Raw genomic sequence first — 17,165 nt, forward strand, 5'->3', positions numbered from 1 at the left:
GAAATCCTCACAATCCAGGACCGACAGTTGATTGGGAGGGCGCTTACAGTTTTCTGACACCAGACCGGTACCTGAACTCACAAACCCAAACTACAAAGTGATGGGCATTGCCACTAGACTGCTGACCCCCTTTCGGGGCCCCAGCATATATCCTTTAGTCACACCTAGAGTTCCCAGGACAGTGCAGCATTCAGCGATTACACGAAAATATTGACAGCGCTAGGAGGCCATGCAAATGGCAGAGGTATGCTTTACAAAGCCCACGTAGCGGGCACAAAACAGCACATCAGTCAGGCCCACTTGAAGAGATGGTAAAGAGGAAATACTTCTGCTGCATCCAGTAAAACATAGAGATTGGCCTGCTTTAAAGGTTGACCATCTCCTTCATGGATGTCTGTCAATATGATACTTCCCTGCTGCAAAGCTTACATTCGAAACGCCAGAACAACTAGGCCCAGAGCATAAAGATGCAGTCAGGTTGAAATAACGAGATACTGAAGAGCAATTTTATATTTCAGAGTGGGAAAAGCAGATATGACCCCGACGTGATTTGAACACGCAACCTTCTGATCTGGAGTCAGACGCGCTACCATTGCGCCACGAGGTCCTTGCGGCACTCCCCCTGGTGTGTCTGATGACAGAATAAAGGTAGGAGACGTACATGGACCTGCAGAGCCTCATTGCTTCTTTAAGTAGACTGGCTAGGATAGCTTCCTTCTGTGCATCAGTACACGCTGCAGCCAAACCCTTCCCATGAAGTCTTGATGTTTATGAATTGAATGGCAAGTTTTGAAAAACTAAAGCAAGCGAGAAGAATTGCTTGCAGTTTATTGGATTTTTTGGACGTCAGCAGACGAGACCTGCGAGAGGTTGGTCACGCTGAATTTTTGAGCCAAAATGCACCGTCCCTGGGTGGGCTTGAACCACCAACCTTTCGGTTAACAGCAGAACGCGCTAACCGATTGCGCCACAGAGACTCATGCAGTTCTTATACAGGGGCCTGATTGGTGTGCTGTTTGCTTATGCTTCCCAGGCAACCTGAAAATATTTCTAAAATAGCTCTATTTCCCACAGCAAATCAGGGTATCAAGCACTTCCCTACCTCCCCTAATCCACAAACACAGGGGATTTAGAAGAGGACAGAGCCCATCAACAGTGCACCAAATGTCCTCTGTATAGGCATAACTTGCTATGAGGAGAAAGCCACAGTTGCGCACTTGTGTTAAAAGGGGACAGTAGGCTGAACCCAGAGAACACGGGAGAAATGACTCAGGTTTACTGAGTGGAACACTCTGTGTCTTTGTGCCAAAAACAGCAGCATCTTTTCGGTTAACAGCCGAACGCGCTAACCAATTGCGCCACAGAGACTCACTGGCATGTGTGTTCTGCCTTTGGCCTGATTGCATTGCTATTTTTTTCTGATTGGCAGAAAACCTGAACTTTTTTCTGAAAAAGGCATGCCTCTCTTAGCACTGCAGTGCATTAGACTGCTCACTTGCTTCCCTGAGTCCCCAAATACGCAACCACCCTGGGCACAATAGAAGACACATTCCAGCAGATTTAGCAAGAGTGCACCAAGGATTCTATATGTAGGTACCTTGCTGAGAAGCAAGACCTGCAGTTGCATTCTTCTGTTAAAAGAGGGCAGCAGAGTGCACCAAGAGAACTTGGGGGAAGTAGTTTATGTTAACTACTTGCCATGCTCTTTATAGATCCCTCTGTTTGACTGGGTGAATTCTAATTTCTGGGGTAGAGTAAGCAATTTTTGGATCTAGATGCTGTGCGCAACAGGAATGCTATATACTGCACTGTACTGCTACTGAAAAGTTACCAATTTTACAGGATGTTGAGGTAAGCTTTGCTTCAGAAAACAACTTGCTAGAGGCACTAAAACAGATTACTGGGACGAAGGAAGAGGGTTTGGGGATTAGCACATCTCCTATGAAAGGTACAGTCACGCCCGAGACAACTCTGAGTGTCACCTCAAATTCTAAGAAATGCAAACTAGGGACCTACGCTTTTTATTGCCAGTGGATCTTTGTGTTTCAGACAAATGTGCACGCCTCCCAGAGCCCCTTGCAATGCACTTAGGGAAAGGGGGGAAGGTGCTGTGAAGCCCTCTCGCTGACAATGTCTCTCTTGTCTATAATGTAACTATGAGAGAGAGAGAAATAGGCAATGCGAGAGTGAAAAAGTAAAATGGAAATGTGTCTACTGAGACCAGTATAAGGGGAAATCCTCACAATCCAGGACCGACAGTTGATTGGGAGGGCGCTTACATGTTTCCGACACCAGACCGGTACCTGAACTCACAAACCCAAACTGCAAAGTGATGGGCATTGCCACTAGACTGCCGACCCCCTTTCGGGGCCCCAGCATATATCCTTTAGTCACACCTAGAGTTCCCAGGACAGTGCAGCATTCAGCGATTACACGAAAATATTGACAGCGCTAGGAGGCCATGCAAATGGCAGAGGTATGCTTTACAAAGCCCACGTAGCGTGCACAAAACAGCACATCAGTCAGGCCCACTTGAAGAGATGGTAAAGAGGAAATACTTCTGCTGCATCCAGTAAAACATAGAGATTGGCCTGCTTTAAAGCTTGACCATGTCCTTCATGGGTGTCTGTCAATATGATACTTCCCTGCTGCAAAGCTTACATTCGAAACGCCAGAACAACTAGGCCCAGAGCACAAAGATGCAGTCAGGTTGAAATAACGAGATACTGAAGAGCAATTTTATATTTCAGAGTGGGAAAAGGAAGTATGACCACGACGTGATTTGAACACACAAACTTCTGATCTGGAGTCAGACGCGCTACCATTGCGCCACGAGGTCCTTGTGGCAGTCCACCTGGTGTGTCTGATGACAGAATAAAGGTAGGAGACGTACATGCACCTGCAGAGCCTCATTGCTTCTCTTAAGTAGACTGGCTAGGATAGCTTCCTTCTGTGCATCAGTACACGCTGCAGCCAAACCCTTCCCATGAAGTCTTGATGTTTATGAATTGAATGGCAAGTTTTGAAAAACTAAAGCAAGCGAGAAGAATTGCTTGCAGTTTATTGGATTTTTTGGACGTCAGCAGACGAGACCTGCGAGAGGTAAACAGAAGTTCATAGTTGGTCATGCTGAATTTTTGAGCCAAAATGCATCGTCCCTGGGTGGGCTTGAACCACCAACCTTTCGGTTAACAGCCGAACGCGCTAACCAATTGCGCCACAGAGACTCATGCAGTGCTTACACTGGGGCCTGATTGGTGTGCTGTTTGCTTATGCTCCCCAGGCAACCTGAAAATATTTCTAAAATAGCTCTATTTCCCACAGCAAATCAGGGTATCAAGCACTTCCTACCTCCCGTAATCCACAAACACAGGGGATTTAGTAGAGGACAGAGCCCATCAACAGTGCACCAAATGCCCTCTGTGTAGGCATAACTTGCTATGAGGAGAAAGCCACAGTTGCGCACTTGTGTTAAAAGGGGACAGTAGGCTGAACCCAGAGAACACGGGAGAAATGACTCAGGTTTACTGAGTGGAACACTCTGTGTCTTTGTGCCCAAAACAGCAGCGTCTTTTCGGTTAACAGCCGAACGCGCTAACCAATTGCGCCACAGAGACTCACTGGCATGTGTGTTCTGCCTTTGGCCTGATTGCATTGCTATTTTTTTCTGATTGGCAGAAAACCTGAACTTTTTTCTGAAAAAGGCATGCCTCTCTTAGCACTGCAGTCCATTAGACTGCTCCCTTGCTTCCCTGAGTCCCCAAATACACAACCACCTTGGGCACAATAGAAGACACATTCCAGCAGATTTAGCAAGAGTGCACCAAGGATTCTATATGTAGGTACCTTGCTGAGAAGCAAGACCTGCAGTTGCATTCTTCTGTTAAAAGATGGCAGCAGAGTGCACCAAGAGAACTTGGGGGAAGTAGCTTATGTTAACTACTTGCCATGCTCTTTATAGATCCCTCTGTTTGACTGGGTGAATTCTAATTTCTGGGGTAGAGTAAGCAATTTTTGGATCTAGATGCTGTGCGCAACAGGAATGCTATATACTGCACTGTACTGCTCCTGAAAAGTTACCAATTTTACAGGATGTTCAGGTAAGCTTTGTTTCAGAAAACAACTTGCTAGAGGCACTAAGACAGATTACTGGGACAAAGGAAGAGGGTTTGGGGATTAGCACATCTCCTATGAAAGGTACAGTCACGCCCGAGACAACTCTGAGTGTCACCTCAAATTCTAAGAAATGCAAACTAGGGACCTACGCCTTTTATTGCCAGTGGATCTTTGTGTTTCAGACAAATGTGCACGCCTCCCAGAGCCCCTTGCAATGCACTTAGGGAAAGGGGGGAAGGTGCTGTGAAGCCCTCTCGCTGACAATGTCTCTCTTGTCTATAATGTAACTATGAGAGAGAGAGAAATAGGCAATGCGAGAGTGAAAAAGTAAAATGGAAATGTGTCTACTGAGACCAGTATAAGGGGAAATCCTCACAATCCAGGACCGACAGTTGATTGGGAGGGCGCTTACAGGTTTCCGACACCAGACCGGTACCTGAACTCACAAACCCAAACTGCAAAGTGATGCCCATTGCCACTAGACTGCCGACCCCCTTTCGGGGCCCCAACATATATCCTTTTGTCACACCTAGAGTTCCCAGGACAGTGCAGCATTCAGCGATTACACAAAAATATTGACAGCGCTAGGAGGCCATGCAAATGGCAGAGGTATGCTTTACAAAGCCCACGTAGCGTGCACAAAACAGCACATCAGTCAGGCCCACTTGAAGAGATGGTAAAGAGGAAATACTTCTGCTGCATCCAGTAAAACATAGAGATTGGCCTGCTTTAAAGGTTGACCATGTCCTTCATGGGTGTCTGTCAATATGATACTTCCCTGCTGCAAAGCTTACATTCGAAACGCCAGAACAACTAGGCCCAGAGCACAAAGATGCAGTCAGGTTGAAATAACGATATACTGAAGAGCAATTTTATATTTCAGAGTGGGAAAAGCAAATATGACCCCGACGTGATTTGAACACGCAACCTTCTGATCTGGAGTCAGACGTGCTACCATTGCGCCACGAGGTCCTTGTGGCAGTCCACCTGGTGTGTCTGATGACAGAATAAAGGTAGGAGACGTACATGCACCTGCAGAGCCTCATTGCTTCTTTAAGTAGACTGGCTAGGATAGCTTCCTTCTGTGCATCAGTACACGCTGCAGCCAAACCCTTCCCATGAAGTCTTGATGTTCATGAATTGAATGGCAAGTTTTGAAAAACTAAAGCAAGCGAGAAGAATTGCTTACAGTTTATTGGATTTTTTGGACGTCAGCAGACGAGACCTGCGAGAGGTAAACAGATGTCCATAGTTGGTCATGCTGAATTTTTGAGCCAAAATGCATCGTCCCTGGGTGGGCTTGAACCACCAACCTTTCGGTTAACAGCCGAACGCGCTAAACGATTGCGCCACAGAGACTCATGCAGTGCTTACACTGGGGCCTGATTGGTGTGCTGTTTGCTTATGCTTCCCTGGCAACCTGAAAATATTTCTAAAATAGCTCTATTTCCCACAGCAAATCAGGGTATCAAGCACTTCCCTACCTCCCCTAATCCACAAACACAGGGGATTTAGTAGAGGACAGAGCCCATCAACAGTGCACCAAATGTCCTCTGTGTAGGCATAACTTGCTATGAGGAGAAAGCCACAGTTGCGCACTTGTGTTAAAAGGGGACAGTAGGCTGAACCCAGAGAACACGGGAGAAATGACTCAGGTTTACTGAGTGGAACACTCTGTGTCTTTGTGCCAAAAACAGCAGCGTCTTTTCGGTTAACAGCCGAACGCGCTAACCAATTGTGCCACAGAGACTCACTGGCATGTGTGTTCTGCCTTTGGCCTGATTGCATTGCTATTTTTTTCTGATTGGCAGAAAACCTGAACTTTTTTCTGAAAAAGGCATGCCTCTCTTAGCACTGCAGTGCATTAGACTGCCCCCTTGCTTCCCTGAGTCCCCAAATACACAACCACCTTGGGCACAATAGAAGACACATTCCAGCAGATTTAGCAAGAGTGCACCAAGGTTTCTATATGTAGGTACCTTGCTGAGAAGCAAGACCTGCAGTTGCATTCTTCTGTTAAAAGAGGGCAGCAGAGTGCACCAAGAGAACTTGGGGGAAGTAGCTTATGTTAACTACTTGCCATGATCTTTATAGATCCCTCTGTTTGACTGGGTGAATTCTAATTTCTGGGGTAGAGTAAGCAATTTTTGGATCTAGATGCTGTGCGCAACAGGAATGCTATATACTGCACTGTACTGCTACTGAAAAGTTACCAATTTTACAGGATGTTCAGGTAAGCTTTGTTTCAGAAAACAACTTGCTAGAGGCACTAAGACAGATTACTGGGACAAAGGAAGAGGGTTTGGGGATTAGCACATCTCCTATGAAAGGTACAGTCACGCCCGAGACAACTCTGAGTGTCACCTCAAATTCTAAGAAATGCAAACTAGGGACCTACGCTTTTTATTGCCAGTGGATCTTTGTGTTTCAGACAAATGTGCACGCCTCCCAGAGCCCCTTGCAATGCACTTAGGGAAATGGGGGAAGGTGCTGTGAAGCCCTCTCGCTGACAATGTCTCTCTTGTCTATAATGTATTTATGAGAGAGAGAGAAATAGGCAATGCGAGAGTGAAAAAGTAAAATGGAAATGTGTCTACTGAGACCAGTATAAGGGGAAATCCTCACAATCCAGGACCGACAGTTGATTGGGAGGGCGCTTACAGGTTTCCGACACCAGACCGGTACCTGAACTCACAACCCAAACTGCAAAGTGATGGGCATTGCCACTAGACTGCCGACCCCCTTTCGGGGCCCCAGCATATATCCTTTAGTCACACCTAGAGTTCCCAGGACAGTGCAGCATTCAGCGATTACACGAAAATATTGACAGCGCTAGGAGGCCATGCAAATGGCAGAGGTATGCTTTACAAAGCCCACGTAGCGTGCACAAAACAGCACATCAGTCAGACCCACTTGAAGAGATGGTAAAGAGGAAATACTTCTGCTGCATCCAGTAAAACATAGAGATTGGCCTGCTTTAAAAGTTGACCATGTCCTTCTTGGGTGTCTGTCAATATGATACTTCCCTGCTGCAAAGCTTACATTCGAAACGCCAGAACAATTAGGCCCAGAGCACAAAGATGCAGTCAGGTTGAAATAACGAGATACTGAAGAGCAATTTTGTATTTCAGAGTGGGAAAAGGAAGTATGACCCCGACGTGATTTGAACACACAACCTTCTGATCTGGAGTCAGACGCGCTACCATTGCGCCACGAGGTCCTTGCGGCAATCCACCTGGTGTGTCTGATGACAGAATAAAGGTAGGAGACGTACATGCACCTGCAGAGCCTCATTGCTTCTTTAGGTAGACTGGCTAGGATAGCTTCCTTCTGTGCATCAGTACACGCTGCAGCCAAACCCTTCCCATGAAGTCTTGATGTTTATGAATTGAATGGCAAGTTTTGAAAAACTAAAGCAAGCGAGAAGAATTGCTTGCAGTTTATTGGATTTTTTGGACGTCAGCAGACGAGACCTGCGAGAGGTAAACAGAAGTTCATAGTTGGTCATGCTGAATTTTTGAGCCAAAATGCATCGTCCCTGGGTGGGCTTGAACCACCAACCTTTCGGTTAACAGCCGAACGCGCTAACCGATTGCGCCACAGAGACTCATGCAGTGCTTACACTGGGGCCTGATTGGTGTGCTGTTTGCTTATGCTTCCCAGGCAACCTGAAAATATTTCTAAAAAAGCTCTATTTCCCACAGCAAATCAGGGTATCAAGCACTTCCCTACCTCCCCTAATCCACAAACACAGGGGATTTAGTAGAGGACAGAGCCCATCAACAGTGCACCAAATCTCCTCTGTGTAGGAATAACTTGCTATGAGGAGAAAGCCACAGTTGCGCACTTGTGTTAAAAGGGGACAGTAGGCTGAACCCAGAGAACACGGGAGAAATGACTCAGGTTTACTGAGTGGAACACTCTGTGTCTTTGTGCCAAAAACAGCAGCGTCTTTTCGGTTAACAGCCGAACGCGCTAACCAATTGTGCCACAGAGACTCACTGGCATGTGTGTTCTGGCTTTGGCCTGATTGCATTGCTATTTTTTTCTGATTGGCAGAAACCCTGAACTTTTTTCTGAAAAAGGCATGCCTCTCTTAGCACTGCAGTGCATTAGACTGCTCTCTTGCTTCCCTGAGTCCCCAAATACACAACCACCTTGGGCACAATAGAAGACACATTCCAGCAGATTTAGCAAGAGTGCACCAAGGTTTCTATATGTAGGTACCTTGCTGAGAAGCAAGATCTGCAGTTGCATTCTTCTGTTAAAAGAGGGCAGCAGAGTGCACCAAGAGAACTTGGGGGAAGTAGCTTATGTTAACTACTTGCCATGATCTTTATAGATCCCTCTGTTTGACTGGGTGAATTCTAATTTCTGGGGTAGAGTAAGCAATTTTTGGATCTAGATGCTGTGCGCAACAGGAATGCTATATACTGCACTGTACTGCTACTGAAAAGTTACCAATTTTACAGGATGTTCAGGTAAGCTTTGTTTCAGAAAACAACTTGCTAGAGGCCCTAGGACAGATTACTGGGACAAAGGAAGAGGGTTTGGGGATTAGCACATCTCCTATGAAAGGTACAGTCACGCCCGAGACAACTCTGAGTGCCTCCTCAAATTCTAAGAAATGCGAACTGGGGTCCTACGCCTTTTATTGCCAGTGGATCTTTGTGTTTCAGACAAATGTGCACGCCTCCCAGAGCCCCATGCAATGCACTTAGGGAAATGGGGGAAGGTGCTGTGCAACCCTCTCGCTGACAATGTCTCTCTTGTCTATAATGTATCTATGAGAGAGAGAGAAATAGGCAATGCGAGAGTGAAAAAGTAAAATGGAAATGTGTCTACTGAGACCAGTATAAGGGGAAATCCTCACAATCCAGGACCGACAGTTGATTGGGAGGGCGCTTACAGGTTTCCGACACCAGACCGGTACCTGAACTCACAAACGCAAACTGCAAAGTGATGCCCATTGCCACTAGACTGCCGGCCCCCTTTCGGGGCCCCAACATATATCCTTTAGTCACACCTAGAGTTCCCAGGACAGTGCAGCATTCAGCGATTACACGAAAATATTGACAGCGCTAGGAGGCCATGCAAATGGCAGAGGTATGCTTTACAAAGCCCACGTAGCGTGCACAAAACAGCACATCAGTCAGGCCCACTTGAAGAGATGGTAAAGAGGAAATACTTCTGCTGCATCCAGTAAAACATAGAGATTGGCCTGCTTTAAAGCTTGACCATGTCCTTCATGGGTGTCTGTCAATATGATACTTCCCTGCTGCAAAGCTTACATTCGAAACGCCAGAACAACTAGGCCCAGAGCACAAAGATGCAGTCAGGTTGAAATAACGAGATACTGAAGAGCAATTTTGTATTTCAGAGTGGGAAAAGCAAATATGACTCCGACGTGATTTGAACACGAAACCTTCTGATCTGGATTCAGACGCGCTACCATTGCGCCACAAGGTCCTTGTGGCAGTCCACCTGGTGTGTCTGATGACAGAATAAAGGTAGGAGACGTACATGCACCTGCAGAGCCTCATTGCTTCTCTTAAGTAGACTGGCTAGGATAGCTTCCTTCTGTGCATCAGTACACGCTGCAGCCAAACCCTTCCCATGAAGTCTTGATGTTTATGAATTGAATGGCAAGTTTTGAAAAACTAAAGCAAGCGAGAAGAATTGCGTACAGTTTATTGGATTTTTTGGACGTCAGCAGACGAGACCTGCGAGAGGTAAACAGAAGTTCATAGTTGGTCATGCTGAATTTTTGAGCCAAAATGCATCATCCCTGGGTGGGCTTGAACCACCAACCTTTCGGTTAACATCCAAACGCGCTAACCGATTGCGCCACAGAGACTCATGCAGTGCTTACACTGGGGCCTGATTGGTGTGCTGTTTGCTTATGCTCCCCAGGCAACCTGAAAATATTTCTAAAATAGCTCTATTTCCCACAGCAAATCAGGGTATCAAGCACTTCCCTACCTCCCGTAATCCACAAACACAGGGGATTTAGTAGAGGACAGAGCCCATCAACAGTGCACCAAATGCCCTCTGTGTAGGCATAACTTGCTATGAGGAGAAAGCCACAGTTGCGCACTTGTGTTAAAAGGGGACAGTAGGCTGAACCCAGAGAACACGGGAGAAATGACTCAGGTTTACTGAGTGGAACACTCTGTGTCTTTGTGCCCAAAACAGCAGCGTCTTTTCGGTTAACAGCCGAACGCGCTAACCAATTGCGCCACAGAGACTCACTGGCATGTGTGTTCTGCCTTTGGCCTGATTGCATTGCTATTTTTTTCTGATTGGCAGAAAACCTGAACTTTTTTCTGAAAAAGGCATGCCTCTCTTAGCACTGCAGTGCATTAGACTGCTCCCTTGCTTCCCTGAGTCCCCAAATACACAACCACCTTGGGCACAATAGAAGACACATTCCAGCAGATTTAGCAAGAGTGCACCAAGGATTCTATATGTAGGTACCTTGCTGAGAAGCAAGACCAGCAGTTGCATTCTTCTGTTAAAAGAGGGCAGCAGAGTGCACCAAGAGAACTTGGGGGAAGTAGTTTATGTTAACTACTTGCCATGCTCTTTATAGATCCCTCTGTTTGACTGGGTGAATTCTAATTTCTGGGGTAGAGTAAGCAATTTTTGGATCTAGATGCTGTGCGCAACAGGAATGCTATATACTGCACTGTACTGCTCCTGAAAAGTTACCAATTTTACAGGATGTTCAGGTAAGCTTTGTTTCAGAAAACAACTTGCTAGAGGCACTAAGACAGATTACTGGGACAAAGGAAGAGGGTTTGGGGATTAGCACATCTCCTATGAAAGGTACAGTCACGCCCGAGACAACTCTGAGTGTCACCTCAAATTCTAAGAAATGCAAACTAGGGACCTACGCCTTTTATTGCCAGTGGATCTTTGTGTTTCAGACAAATGTGCATCCTCCCAGAGCCCCTTGCAATGCACTTAGGGAAAGGGGGGAAGGTGCTGTGAAGCCCTCTCGCTGACAATGTCTCTCTTGTCTATGATGTAACTATGAGAGAGAGAGAAATAGGCAATGCGAGAGTGAAAAAGTAAAATGGAAATGTGTCTACTGAGACCAGTATAAGGGGAAATCCTCACAATCCAGGACCGACAGTTGATTGGGAGGGCGCTTACAGGTTTCCGACACCAGACCGGTACCTGAACTCACAAACCCAAACTGCAAAGTGATGCCCATTGCCACTAGACTGCCGACCCCCTTTCGGGGCCCCAACATATATCCTTTAGTCACACCTAGAGTTCCCAGGACAGTGCATCATTCAGCGATTACACAAAAATATTGACAGCGCTAGGAGGCCATGCAAATGGCAGAGGTATGCTTTACAAAGCCCACGTAGCGTGCACAAAACAGCACATCAGTCAGGCCCACTTGAAGAGATGGTAAAGATGAAATACTTCTGCTGCATCCAGTAAAACATAGAGATTGGCCTGCTTTAAAGGTTGACCATGTCCTTCATGGGTGTCTGTCAATATGATACTTCCCTGCTGCAAAGCTTACATTCGAAACGCCAGAACAACTAGGCCCAGAGCACAAAGATGCAGTCAGGTTGAAATAACGATATACTGAAGAGCAATTTTATATTTCAGAGTGGGAAAAGCAAATATGACCCCGACGTGATTTGAACACGCAACCTTCTGATCTGGAGTCAGACGTGCTACCATTGCGCCACGAGGTTCTTGTGGCAGTCCATCTGGTGTGTCTGATGACAGAATAAAGGTAGGAGACGTACATGCACCTGCAGAGCCTCATTGCTTCTTTAAGTAGACTGGCTAGGATAGCTTCCTTCTGTGCATCAGTACACGCTGCAGCCAAACCCTTCCCATGAAGTCTTGATGTTCATGAATTGAATGGCAAGTTTTGAAAAACTAAAGCAAGCGAGAAGAATTGCTTACAGTTTATTGGATTTTTTGGACGTCAGCAGACGAGACCTGCGAGAGGTAAACAGATGTCCATAGTTGGTCACGCTGAATTTTTGAGCCAAAATGCATCGTCCCTGGGTGGGCTTGAACCACCAACCTTTCGGTTAACAGCCGAACGCGCTAAACGATTGCGCCACAGAGACTCATGCAGTGCTTACACTGGGGCCTGATTGGTGTGCTGTTTGCTTATGCTTCCCTGGCAACCTGAAAATATTTCTAAAATAGCTCTATTTCCCACAGCAAATCAGGGTATCAAGCACTTCCCTACCTCCCCTAATCCACAAACACAGGGGATTTAGTAGAGGACAGAGCCCATCAACAGTGCACCAAATGTCCTCTGTGTAGGCATAACTTGCTATGAGGAGAAAGCCACAGTTGCGCACTTGTGTTAAAAGGGGACAGTAGGCTGAACCCAGAGAACACGGAAGAAATGACTCAGGTTTACTGAGTGGAACACTCTGTGTCTTTGTGCCAAAAACAGCAGCGTCTTTTCGGTTAACAGCCGAACGCGCTAACCAATTGTGCCACAGAGACTCACTGGCATGTGTGTTCTGCCTTTGGCCTGATTGCATTGCTATTTTTTTCTGATTGGCAGAAAACCTGAACTTTTTTCTGAAAAAGGCATGCCTCTCTTAGCACTGCAGTGCATTAGACTGCCCCCTTGCTTCCCTGAGTCCCCAAATACACAACCACCTTGGGCACAATAGAAGACACATTCCAGCAGATTTAGCAAGAGTGCACCAAGGTTTCTATATGTAGGTACCTTGCTGAGAAGCAAGACCTGCAGTTGCATTCTTCTGTTAAAAGAGGGCAGCAGAGTGCACCAAGAGAACTTGGGGGAAGTAGCTTATGTTAACTACTTGCCATGATCTTTATAGATCCCTCTGTTTGACTGGGTGAATTCTAATTTCTGGGGTAGAGTAAGCAATTTTTGGATCTAGATGCTGTGCGCAACAGGAATGCTATATACTGCACTGTACTGCTACTGAAAAGTTACCAATTTTACAGGATGTTCAGGTAAGCTTTGTTTCAGAAAACAACTTGCTAGAGGCACTAAGACAGATTACTGGGACAAAGGAAGAGGGTTTGGGGATTAGCACATCTCCTATGAAAGGTACAGTCACGCCCGAGACAACTCTGAGTGTCACCTCAAATTCTAAGAAATGCAAACTAGGGACCTACGCTTTTTATTGCCAGTGGATCTTTGTGTTTCAGACAAATGTGCACGCCTCCCAGAGCCCCTTGCAATGCACTTAGGGAAATGGGGGAAGGTGCTGTGAAGCCCTCTCGCTGACAATGTCTCTCTTGTCTATAATGTATTTATGAGAGAGAGAGAAATAGGCAATGCGAGAGTGAAAAAGTAAAATGGAAATGTGTCTACTGAGACCAGTATAAGGGGAAATCCTCACAATCCAGGACCGACAGTTGATTGGGAGGGCGCTTACAGGTTTCCGACACCAGACCGGTACCTGAACTCACAACCCAAACTGCAAAGTGATGGGCATTGCCACTAGACTGCCGACCCCCTTTCGGGGCCCCAGCATATATCCTTTAGTCACACCTAGAGTTCCCAGGACAGTGCAGCATTCAGCGATTACACGAAAATATTGACAGCGCTAGGAGGCCATGCAAATGGCAGAGGTATGCTTTACAAAGCCCACGTAGCGTGCACAAAACAGCACATCAGTCAGACCCACTTGAAGAGATGGTAAAGAGGAAATACTTCTGCTGCATCCAGTAAAACATAGAGATTGGCCTGCTTTAAAAGTTGACCATGTCCTTCATGGGTGTCTGTCAATATGATACTTCCCTGCTGCAAAGCTTACATTCGAAACGCCAGAACAATTAGGCCCAGAGCACAAAGATGCAGTCAGGTTGAAATAACGAGATACTGAAGAGCAATTTTGTATTTCAGAGTGGGAAAAGGAAGTATGACCCCGACGTGATTTGAACACACAACCTTCTGATCTGGAGTCAGACGCGCTACCATTGCGCCACGAGGTCCTTGTGGCAATCCACCTGGTGTGTCTGATGACAGAATAAAGGTAGGAGACGTACATGCACCTGCAGAGCCTCATTGCTTCTTTAGGTAGACTGGCTAGGATAGCTTCCTTCTGTGCATCAGTACACGCTGCAGCCAAACCCTTCCCATGAAGTCTTGATGTTTATGAATTGAATGGCAAGTTTTGAAAAACTAAAGCAAGCGAGAAGAATTGCTTGCAGTTTATTGGATTTTTTGGACGTCAGCAGACGAGACCTGCGAGAGGTAAACAGAAGTTCATAGTTGGTCATGCTGAATTTTTGAGCCAAAATGCATCGTCCCTGGGTGGGCTTGAACCACCAACCTTTCGGTTAACAGCCGAACGCGCTAACCGATTGCGCCACAGAGACTCATGCAGTGCTTACACTGGGGCCTGATTGGTGTGCTGTTTGCTTATGCTTCCCAGGCAACCTGAAAATATTTCTAAAAAAGCTCTATTTCCCACAGCAAATCAGGGTATCAAGCACTTCCCTACCTCCCCTAATCCACAAACACAGGGGATTTAGTAGAGGACAGAGCCCATCAACAGTGCACCAAATCTCCTCTGTGTAGGAATAACTTGCTATGAGGAGAAAGCCACAGTTGCGCACTTGTGTTAAAAGGGGACAGTAGGCTGAACCCAGAGAACACGGGAGAAATGACTCAGGTTTACTGAGTGGAACACTCTGTGTCTTTGTGCCAAAAACAGCAGCGTCTTTTCGGTTAACAGCCGAACGCGCTAACCAATTGTGCCACAGAGACTCACTGGCATGTGTGTTCTGCCTTTGGCCTGATTGCATTGCTATTTTTTTCTGATTGGCAGAAAACCTGAACTTTTTTCTGAAAAAGGCATGCCTCTCTTAGCACTGCAGTGCATTAGACTGCTCTCTTGCTTCCCTGAGTCCCCAAATACACAACCACCTTGGGCACAATAGAAGACACATTCCAGCAGATTTAGCAAGAGTGCACCAAGGTTTCTATATGTAGGTACCTTGCTGAGAAGCAAGATCTGCAGTTGCATTCGTCTGTTAAAAGAGGGCAGCAGAGTGCACCAAGAGAACTTGGGGGAAGTAGCTTATGTTAACTACTTGCCATGATCTTTATAGATCCCTCTGTTTGACTGGGTGAATTCTAATTTCTGGGGTAGAGTAAGCAATTTTTGGATCTAGATGCTGTGCGCAACAGGAATGCTATATACTGCACTGTACTGCTACTGAAAAGTTACCAATTTTACAGGATGTTCAGGTAAGCTTTGTTTCAGAAAACAACTTGCTAGAGGCCCTAGGACAGATTACTGGGACAAAGGAAGAGGGTTTGGGGATTAGCACATCTCCTATGAAAGGTACAGTCACGCCCGAGACAACTCTGAGTGCCTCCTCAAATTCTAAGAAATGCGAACTGGGGTCCTACGCCTTTTATTGCCAGTGGATCTTTGTGTTTCAGACAAATGTGCACGCCTCCCAGAGCCCCATGCAATGCACTTAGGGAAATGGGGGAAGGTGCTGTGCAACCCTCTCGCTGACAATGTCTCTCTTGTCTATAATGTATCTATGAGAGAGAGAGAAATAGGCAATGCGAGAGTGAAAAAGTAAAATGGAAATGTGTCTACTGAGACCAGTATAAGGGGAAATCCTCACAATCCAGGACTGACAGTTGATTGGGAGGGCGCTTACAGGTTTCCGACACCAGACCGGTACCTGAACTCACAAACCCAAACTGCAAAGTGATGCCCATTGCCACTAGACTGCCGACCCCCTTTCGGGGCCCCAACATATATCCTTTAGTCACACCTAGAGTTCCCAGGACAGTGCAGCATTCAGCGATTACACGAAAATATTGACAGCGCTAGGAGGCCATGCAAATGGCAGAGGTATGCTTTACAAAGCCCACGTAGCGTGCACAAAACAGCACATCAGTCAGGCCCACTTGAAGAGATGGTAAAGAGGAAATACTTCTGCTGCATCCAGTAAAACATAGAGATTGGCCTGCTTTAAAGCTTGACCATGTCCTTCATGGGTGTCTGTCAATATGATACTTCCCTGCTGCAAAGCTTACATTCGAAACGCCAGAACAACTAGGCCCAGCGCACAAAGATGCAGTCAGGTTGAAATAACGAGATACTGAAGAGCAATTTTATATTTCAGAGTGGGAAAAGCAAATATGACCCCGACGTGATTTGAACACGCAACCTTCTGATCTGGAGTCAGACGCGCTACCATTGCGCCACGAGGTCCTAGTGGCAATCCACCTGGTGTGTCTGATGACAGAATAAAGGTAGGAGACGTACATGCACCTGCAGAGCCTCATTGCTTCTTTAAGTAGACTGGCTAGGATAGCTTCCTTCTGTGCATCAGTACACGCTGCAGCCAAACCCTTCCCATGAAGTCTTGATGTTTATGAATTGAATGGCAAGTTTTGAAAAACTAAAGCAAGCGAGAAGAATTGCTTGCAGTTTATTGGATTTTTTGGACGTCAGCAGACGAGACCTGCGAGAGGTAAACGGAAGTCCATAGTTGGTCACGCTGAATTTTTGAGCCAAAATGCACCGTCCCTGGGTGGGCTTGAACCACCAACCTTTCGTTTAACAGCCGAACGCGCTAACGGATTGCGCCACAGAGACTCATGCAGTTCTTACACAGGGGCCTGATTGGTGTGCTTTTTGCTTATGCTTCCCAGGCAACCTGAAAATATTTCTAAAATAGCTCTATTTCCCACAGCAAATCAGGGTATCAAGCACTTCCCTACCTCCCCTAATCCACTAACACAGGGGATTTAGTAGAGGACAGAGCCCATCAACAGTGCACCAAATTTCCTCTGTGTAGGCATAACTTGCTATGAGGAGAAAGCCACAGTTGCGCACTTGTGTTAAAAGGGGACAGTAGGCTGAACCCAGAGAACACGGGAGAAATGACTCAGGTTTACTGAGTGGAACACTCTGTGTCTTTGTGCCAAAAACAGCAGCGTCTTTTCGGTTAACAGCCGAACGCGCTAACCAATTGCGCCACAGAGACTCACTGGCATGTGTGTTCTGCCTTTGGCCTGATTGCATTGCTATTTTTTTCTGATT

General features: G+C 46.3%; 12 non-coding genes across 12 annotated transcripts; all 12 read right to left on the reverse strand.

Moving 5' to 3' along the window:
- Positions 1–535: 535 nt before the first annotated feature.
- Positions 536–607, reverse strand: TRNAW-CCA (transfer RNA tryptophan (anticodon CCA)). Its single transcript has one exon. It is a non-coding gene; the product is annotated as a tRNA-Trp (tRNA).
- A 2,160-nt stretch (positions 608–2,767) lies between these two features.
- TRNAW-CCA (transfer RNA tryptophan (anticodon CCA)) lies at positions 2,768–2,839 on the reverse strand. Its single transcript has one exon. It is a non-coding gene; the product is annotated as a tRNA-Trp (tRNA).
- A 314-nt stretch (positions 2,840–3,153) lies between these two features.
- Positions 3,154–3,227, reverse strand: TRNAN-GUU (transfer RNA asparagine (anticodon GUU)). The gene has a single exon. It is a non-coding gene; the product is annotated as a tRNA-Asn (tRNA).
- A 1,789-nt stretch (positions 3,228–5,016) lies between these two features.
- On the reverse strand, positions 5,017–5,088 carry TRNAW-CCA (transfer RNA tryptophan (anticodon CCA)). The gene has a single exon. It is a non-coding gene; the product is annotated as a tRNA-Trp (tRNA).
- Positions 5,089–5,401: 313 nt separating this feature from the next.
- Positions 5,402–5,475, reverse strand: TRNAN-GUU (transfer RNA asparagine (anticodon GUU)). The gene has a single exon. It is a non-coding gene; the product is annotated as a tRNA-Asn (tRNA).
- Positions 5,476–7,264: 1,789 nt separating this feature from the next.
- Positions 7,265–7,336, reverse strand: TRNAW-CCA (transfer RNA tryptophan (anticodon CCA)). The gene has a single exon. It is a non-coding gene; the product is annotated as a tRNA-Trp (tRNA).
- A 313-nt stretch (positions 7,337–7,649) lies between these two features.
- On the reverse strand, positions 7,650–7,723 carry TRNAN-GUU (transfer RNA asparagine (anticodon GUU)). Its single transcript has one exon. It is a non-coding gene; the product is annotated as a tRNA-Asn (tRNA).
- A 4,039-nt stretch (positions 7,724–11,762) lies between these two features.
- TRNAW-CCA (transfer RNA tryptophan (anticodon CCA)) lies at positions 11,763–11,834 on the reverse strand. The gene has a single exon. It is a non-coding gene; the product is annotated as a tRNA-Trp (tRNA).
- A 313-nt stretch (positions 11,835–12,147) lies between these two features.
- Positions 12,148–12,221, reverse strand: TRNAN-GUU (transfer RNA asparagine (anticodon GUU)). The gene has a single exon. It is a non-coding gene; the product is annotated as a tRNA-Asn (tRNA).
- Positions 12,222–14,010: 1,789 nt separating this feature from the next.
- TRNAW-CCA (transfer RNA tryptophan (anticodon CCA)) lies at positions 14,011–14,082 on the reverse strand. Its single transcript has one exon. It is a non-coding gene; the product is annotated as a tRNA-Trp (tRNA).
- A 313-nt stretch (positions 14,083–14,395) lies between these two features.
- Positions 14,396–14,469, reverse strand: TRNAN-GUU (transfer RNA asparagine (anticodon GUU)). Its single transcript has one exon. It is a non-coding gene; the product is annotated as a tRNA-Asn (tRNA).
- A 1,790-nt stretch (positions 14,470–16,259) lies between these two features.
- Positions 16,260–16,331, reverse strand: TRNAW-CCA (transfer RNA tryptophan (anticodon CCA)). The gene has a single exon. It is a non-coding gene; the product is annotated as a tRNA-Trp (tRNA).
- Positions 16,332–17,165: the final 834 nt, after the last annotated feature.

The sequence above is a fragment of the Ambystoma mexicanum genome, chromosome 11 (genome assembly GCF_040938575.1).
Source record: "Ambystoma mexicanum isolate Mex_15411 chromosome 11, UKY_AmexF1_1, whole genome shotgun sequence".
Classification (NCBI taxonomy): Eukaryota; Metazoa; Chordata; class Amphibia; order Caudata; family Ambystomatidae; genus Ambystoma; species Ambystoma mexicanum.